Consider the following 8,117-nt stretch of genomic DNA (forward strand, 5'->3'; position numbering starts at 1 on the left):
AAATTAATTTTTAGGTTATCAAATGCACATAGCACTTTAACAACATTTGTTGTACTTTGAAAATTTTGCATAGCTCGTGAATACCGGTTCAGGTGTTTGCACGGGTTAAATTAAGTACACTTGAATGGAACAAATTTGAAAGAATGAGTGCAATACGCACTGTATTTTAGATATTGCATGTAATTATTTATTCATTCATTTTTACCAGAACTTACCTTACATAAAGCGGGCTTTTTTGTCAACAATAACCATTTGCCCTGGGTTAGCCGAGCATGTCCATATAAGCATGTTTTGTTTCTCTTTGCTACTGAGCTTAGTTAGTTATAACACGCTTTAACCCATTCCAAGATGGCGTACTTCTTCAAGAGACAAGAAAAGAAAGTGTGCACGTGTCATGCATGCTGGACGTGGTCCTACCTCCTACGCTCGTAGAACAGCTAGACCGTTCTATTCCAAATGGCGGTTGTTCGATACGTTGCCGGGAAAACGACGTTTGCACTTTTCACGTCGCTAACTTCACGTGTATTCTGCTTCGTCACGTGAACTACGGCATTACGTATTTAAGCAGCATGGAAACTTCACTCGCTGCTTCTGATCGAATCATTTGGCGTTGTGTAGCTGACCCTCCGGTCTGCATCCTTGCAGGTTACTACAGCTACTTTTTGGGCCTTCTATAGCGTGTTTTCCGTCACACGCTGATTCCTGGAGCTGTTTGGTTGCGTGTAACTCCACACGCGCACGCTATCTTCAAGCGTTGCTGGACTGGACTGCGTGAATCCTGCTCGCGTGTAAATCCACACGCACACGCTATCTTCAAGCGCTGCTGGTCTGGACTGCGTGAATCCTGCTCGCGTGTAAATCCACACGCGCACGCTATCTTCAAGCGCTGCTGGACTGGACTGCGTGAATCCTGCTCGCGTGTAAATCCACACGCGCACGCTATCTTCAAGCGCTGCTGGACTGGACTGCGTGAATCCTGCTCGCGTGTAAATCCACACGCGCACGCTATCTTCAAGCGCTGCTGGTCTGGACTGCGTGAATCCTGCTCGCGTGTCAATCCACACGCGCACGCTATCTTCAAGCGCTAATGGACTGGACTGCGTGAATCCTAATCGCGTGTAAATCCACACGCGCACGCTATCTTCAAGCGCTGCTGGCCTGGACTGCGTGAATCCTGCTCGCGTGTAAAATCCACACGCATATATTGTCTTCGAGCGCTGCTGGCCTGGAATGCGTGAATCCTAATCGCGTGTAAATCCACACGCACACGCTCTTTTCTTCGCGGCTGTACAGCACCGCGTGAACTTTGTTTATACCTCAAAAGGAGCGCTATTTCCAACTCCTGCACCTGTGATATTAACAGGGGGATTGATTCATTTCTATACTTTACTCTACGTGGGAAGGAAGCTTTTCAAGGATAATTGGAAGGTGACAGTGAACAGTACTTTGGACGCTATCCTGTGGTGCATCAACCCGGTATCTAGCGTGAGCCTCGTTCCGTTCGGGATAAGTCTCCCTTACTAATCTTCCCTTCCTTGTCGTTTGTTCTACCTTGGATTCCTCAAGAGACTCTGCTGGATTCGTCTGCCCTAGACTCAAGGTCAGTGTGTGCGTTCATGACATTTTCTATTCCATCATACCCAGGTTGGGGCAGTTATTCATGATACTTTATTTTGTTCTAGGCTGACTTCCTATACCTTACCCACGCCCTTTCCAGTGATCCATCGCTCTGCCTGTTTTACCGGTCAGAGAGTTGTATCATTTGGAAGGTCTTAACTTGACTTCACAACTATCAAAACGCGTGAACAGGGATCCGGAAGACCCTACCACCTGTATCCTTTTGAGTACCGTATCCTTTTCAGTTAATACTTTGGTGCTTTCTGACAGCACGACTCTCTACACAGAAGTCATAGAGTTGATGACTGTATAAATAGTCCTTCCATTATGTTTGTTGCCTTAAACGTGAACAAGCGGTCTGTTACCGCGAAACGCATCGTTATTCGTGTTTGTTTTTCCCGTCCTGGACATTTTATGAATTAAAGTATTGATTTTTGGCTGACATTACCTGGTTTCCTGCCTCAGTGTTTTGCTGTGACTATTGCAAGCAAGACTGTTTCCTGGAGTGCCTTCCACCTTTCCTGGACCTTGGTGCAGGGTTTTCAACAATATATATATATATATATAGCTGTGATCCCATAGATTGTTGGCATGCTTAATATGGTTCCAGTAACAGACAATGGTGTCGTCCATTGGTTGGAGTTCCATCCTCCCCCACTGATTAAAGTTTTCATTATGTTGTTAGAACTGCCTATATGCCACCAGCGGTCCACCAAGTCTGACCGCCACCCACAAACTAAGCAAAGAGAGGTAAAAATCCATCGAAAAACGACTGTCGGCAAAAGGACGGTATACAGTATGTAACTGAATCTTATTGTATGTGGTTATTGTTTTACCCCATGGTTCCCAAGGGGACTGAGTATTGCTGCTCATGACTGTTGATTTGATGTCCATTGATGTTTTTAATTTGTTATGAAAATGGAGGAGGGTGGTCTCCAGAGAACCTATCGGCCAAACGATTGGGTATTGAGTATTCTACCACCTATAGTGGACATTATAGATGTTACTTTACTGGTCCTCGCATATCAGGTGGCTTTCCTGTCCCATCCCCAAGTCACTAACTCTAACATTGTTGCAGTGTTGTGGACTTATCATTGGTTCTTGCCCGTTGCTACCCACCCCTGGTGTACTAAACTGTGATTGGCTAGAGCTGACATCCCGAGGCCTGGGATCCACACAGGTTCTCAGCTCACCGTGTACCTCTTCATGGTAATAAGAATGACTATGTGTCTGCATTGTAACTTGTGTGTACCAACTTAGCTCATGAGAGTGCTCTCCTGATCGGCGCAACACTTGTTGCATATTGTTGCATACTTGTCGCTGTCTGTGTCTGGTGGCCTGGGACCAGCTCTCCCTTCCCACCACTGCTCGCTATCCATTGTCTGCTTCAGCCGCGTCACGTGTTGAGAGACCACACATTTGAGCTGTGCAACTCTGAATTATGAGGATTTATTAGCATTTTCTGCAGCTGGTCCCTTTGTCGTCTAGGGATTGGAATGTCATTCATATCTCTTGACCTTGGTTGCAGGTCCTGTCTCACACGTCTTGCTCTCTGTCCAGCCTGAATCAGCTAAGCTTGTCTCCTGCTCTGAGGCCTGGTGCCTGCTGTAATTTTCCTAAACCTTATTATGCTGTTTTTACAGTGTCCATGCTATACTACATTTACATAGGTTAGTCGCACATGGTTCTGTCAGGTCCCGTAGGTGCTCCTGCAGTTCCATAGGGTTATTCGCATGTAAGCATCTGCAAACTTTGCTCAGGATCTCTTGTCTCTTGCGGTTTCTGCATTGCTGCGTTTGGCTAATCTCAAAAATAATAAAAACAATGACAGTATGTATACATCTCTGTCCACTAACTCTAGAACTGTATGCTCGTGTTCTTCATGTATTCGAGATCATGCTGCGCCCCGAAGTGCGGATGGCACGTGTGCTTCTTGTCTAATACTGCTGTGTCATGGTGTCTCTAACAACATCAGTAACAGGGCTCCTTGGTGTCTAGTCCAAGCTGTTCATACAGGGGTCCTTTATCATAGCCTGTTGCTCTTCATCCACACATCAATAGATCTGTTTGTCCCTTGAATGGTGTGGGTGGCTGATGGGATACCTCTCAACACACTTGTCAATCATGGATCCGTTGGGAATTAGTCCGAAATAAAATGGGCGATTGTAGTGTTTTCTGACTTTCTTCTTTGTCATTAATTTAGTAGGAGGGGGATGGGGTGGTAGGCTTCCCCATCCCTCTTCAGTCCCCCCCTCTGGTCGACGTGTCAACCGCATCCTTATATGACTGTCCTTTTGCTCTTGGCTGCCATATCTTCGTTATTCCTCCAAGGTGCCCATAGTAGTGTGTGTGTGGTCATCGAACAACCAGTTCATGTAACAGTGCACTCCTTCGCGGTTACACCAAACCCACTTCCCTTCATAGTACTTTGCATCGAATGGGTTGTTCAACTTCATCGAGCTAGTTGTGAACAGGTCGCATTGGGAAATTCTTTCTCTGATCTTGTTCTCTCTGCCACAATCTCATCTTTTGCTCCTATGTTTACATCCATCAGGATCTGCATCCCAATAGCTTCCTCCGACGTCTTCTTGCACCTGGCCATGCAGTTTTTGATCCCACACCTCGATGTTGCTGCCAACACGAGGGCTCCCATTATCACATTTAGTCCATCTGACAGCCATGATGGCATCCATGACCATATGTATGCTATCCAGCTCTGGCCTTTCCTGTCCCCCTGGCTTCATCTGCCCTCTTGGCATGCATCCGTGCCAGTTGTGCCACTGCATCTGATAGGGTTCCATTATCTTCATTGTTGGCAGGTATGAATCTGCAACAGGAACTCTCTATCTTTGTGCAAATTCCTCCTTCCAAAGCAGTGAGTAGATCCAGAATGTATGTATTCTGGAGAGCTACAAACCTTATTGCTCGGAGCTCTTCCTTTATTGTGTTGAACCCATTCACTGTAGAATTAATAGTCACCATCAGCTCCCAGCGAGTGATTTGCAACCGCTTTGCATTTGTGTACGTCTGTACAGATGGTATTATTGAAGCAAAGAACATTTGCGTCCTGCTGAACAGCCGGTGCTCTGATGGAACTTCGTCTAGTGCTGTTTTTGATGCTCCTGAGAAGTAATCGCCTCCTCTCTTTACTCTGCTCAATTTGGCTGGCTTCTCTGCCTTGGCAGTTGGTGCTAATTCGATCGATCTCTTCTTTCTTTTGTTATTGTCCATTTTTGGGAAGTCATCAAGCTTTACATCCTCCTTGTCACGAGCAACGAAGGCATGTTGATGTGTACCAACAAACAGACGCCTCCCCTGTCAGGTGGCAGCATCTCATATGCTTTCGATCCGCAAGCCCAATAGTGATCTATCAGCACTGCTGTTCCTGCCTTCATAGGTGTGTGTTGTTCAATGCTTCTGCACCCAACATTTTTGCCAACTTCAACTTTGCCATTATTGTGATAGCACAGTGCTGGTTTCTCCAGAGGTATTATTGGCATTGGACCAGCTTCATTTTCCATCCATGTCAGTAACTTTGCACTCCCGTCCCACTCCTTCATGCACTTGCCATTTTCTTTCTGTGCCTTGTGCACTGGTGACTGTGCTAGTGTCAGTGCTTTGCTCCCACCACTCCATCCTGCCATCTATCCATTATCTGTGGCCTTTCCCAACAACCAGGCTCTCCTCCTGTATCCCTCACCCTTGTCCAGGGACATGGTAGCTCCTTCAGTGTAATAGGGCCTCATTACAATAGTGCAAGTCCAGAAACAACCGTGCCGGTAAGCCTACCAGCACCGTTGTTTCCGGACTGGCATATTAGAACTCTGCGGGCAGGTGTGTCGCCCGTCATGTCAGACCTGCCGGGAGGGACGGCACCCACCTGCAGAGTTTTCACGGAAGCTCTGGCACTGTTAACAATGGTGCCAGTGCTTCCATGGTCCCAATTCCCCACAGGACTCTATAGGAATGGGGATTTACAAACATACCAGCGCCTGACTTCCTGGCCACCGGGGGTGTAATCCCCCAGTGTTACCAGGAAGTCAGGTGCCAGTAATTCATTACGGGGCCGGCGGCTACCTGCTGATAGCACTGGCATAGTTACCGCCAGACCCGTAATGAGGCCCATAGCCTTTGTTTCTCCCTTCTCGGATGCATCAGTTATGTACTGTATAACCTCATCTAGCTGCAATAACTGTTCATCAGGTCAAATGTTTTGATGTAATTATCTTTATACCGGAACGTTGCTTTAGACATCCATCTCAGCGTGGCTGTCTTCCCTTGAAATCTTCCTCAAGTTGCACCATCGAGAGATACATTAGGCATTGTGCTCTTGCTGGGGGCATTTCAGTTGCTATGAACGTTCTGGAGGCACTCATTGCATAGGGGATTAAAGAGCAGACATAACAACCCCTGGTGGTTTCCGTACCTACTTTTGTCATGTGATTGTACCACGTTATTAGACACTCAAGCAGTGTCAGCAGTGCTTAAAGTGGGCCGGGGCCTGTCGGGGCCGGGCCCAGGCAGTCTCCAAAAAGTGGGACTGAGCCGGGGCCCTGCCGGGGCCCCCGTCCAACCGCAACATTGGCGGAATGCATTATCCCGTCGCGGCCGCAGCCGCGACGGGAGATGCGCCTGCCATGAAGTCAGGCGAGCCGACAGAAGTGGCAGCCAGCCACAGCGACGCTGTGACTGGCTACCACTTCTGTCAGTCATAGTAACTGCATCTGGTGACCCCTGGCGCGAGAGGTCACCAGAGGCAGTTACTCTCCCTTTGTTTCCCCAGGTCGCCGAGGCGTCTTTAACCCCTCGGTGAACCTGGGGATTCCTCGACATATTTCGAGGTTTATAAAAGATGGCTTTGAAAGTACACATTTCAAGCCATCTTTTATAAAGCTTTGCCGACCGACAATTTTGTCCGTGTCAAAGCTTTATAAAAGATGGCTTGAATTGTGTACTTTCAAAGCCATCTTTTATAAATCTTTAAAAAAAAAAGATGGCCTGAAAAGTACGCAAATCCTAGGGTATACACACAAATATATATAAATGTTATATATTTGTGTGCGTACCTTACTATGGTTTGTGTACTGTGCAAGCCATCTTTTCTAAACATAGAAACATAGAAATATGTAACATATGTAAAGTTCTACGTTTATAAAAGATGGCTTGCACAGTACACAAACCATAGTAAGGTACGCACACAAATATATAACATTTTTATATATTTGTGTGTATACCCTACGATTTGCGTACTTTTTAGGCCACGCCCCACCCACAAGCCACGCCCCCAAATGAGGGCCCCCCTCGATTTCTTACCCCACTTAAAGCCCTGAGTGTCAGTGATGTATATGTCAACATCTTTCATGTCTGTATCAACACAGCGCTAACCTCTCATTGCCTTATCAGCAGTGTTCACCTGACGTGGTCATTGCACCTGCTCGGGTTGGGGAAATGTTAGTAGAGGGTACAGCGGTAGCATTATATATGCGCCAAAATATGAATCCCATCAACTCACTTGGAAATAATAAGACACAACATAATAAAGTTGTTTATTGTTTCTCTCATTTTCACTTACGCTGCTTGATCCTTGCAGCTTGAAGATAAAGTTGCCCACCTGAAATGCTCAAAGAAAAGCAATATTGTGTTAGTATTGTAAATGCCCTCAAGCCCTGCGGACCAAGTAATCCTTGATGGCAAAGGCAAACATTTCTTTCCACGATTTTCTTACTGATGGGTCGCTTGGTGTGGCAAGGACTGGGGGGGGATCAAGTGCTCAAGCTGTGGGTATGTTTGGGCCAGATACTCTATAAAGGCAAGATAGTATACTCCAAGGGATTGGGCTCGGAATCTGCTGGGTCTCCTTACAGCGTGGACAAATTGGTTAGAGAAAGTATCTGGTGAAGGGTAGAGGGCAACATGGATATAAACAACAGTAACAGTTACATCGGCTTTCACGTAGGTTGTGTGTGGAAAAAGGAAAAATAACAAACAGACAGTGTACCCTAATCTATGTCTACAAGTATTCCAGTCTCTACTTCTGCTGCTCGGCAGCACATGACCATTGGATGTCCTCTTCTCGGTCGTGTAAGTTCAGAACGCGGTTCTACTCTTCTAGGTGCTGAACGTTGGCCCTGTCAGACAAGGCGACCTTGTTGCCAGGTGAGGCCACGGCTTACTAGGGCTTGACGTCTACCAAGTGGTTCCAGACTGTCTTTCCTTCTAGTTTGACAGCACGGTCGGCCACTTCCTCCACTACATGCGGGCCTGTGAACGTAGGCGCATTCCAGTGTCTCACAAAGTTCCTGAGAAGGACGATGTCCCCCACACTCACAGGGTTTTTAAACTCAGAGTCTTGTGTTGCGCTGTCACAGTTGCTCTCTTCGCTGTCTCCTGGGGCTCCCCTGTGTCGTATCTGTCGAGATATAAAAAGAAGCGCTAGCCACCAAAGAAGTAACATAGTTATTCATCTCCTGTCCTAACACATCTGCACTATTCTCACAATG

The sequence above is a fragment of the Ambystoma mexicanum genome, chromosome 2q (genome assembly GCF_040938575.1).
Source record: "Ambystoma mexicanum isolate Mex_15411 chromosome 2q, UKY_AmexF1_1, whole genome shotgun sequence".
Taxonomy (NCBI): domain Eukaryota; kingdom Metazoa; phylum Chordata; class Amphibia; order Caudata; family Ambystomatidae; genus Ambystoma; species Ambystoma mexicanum.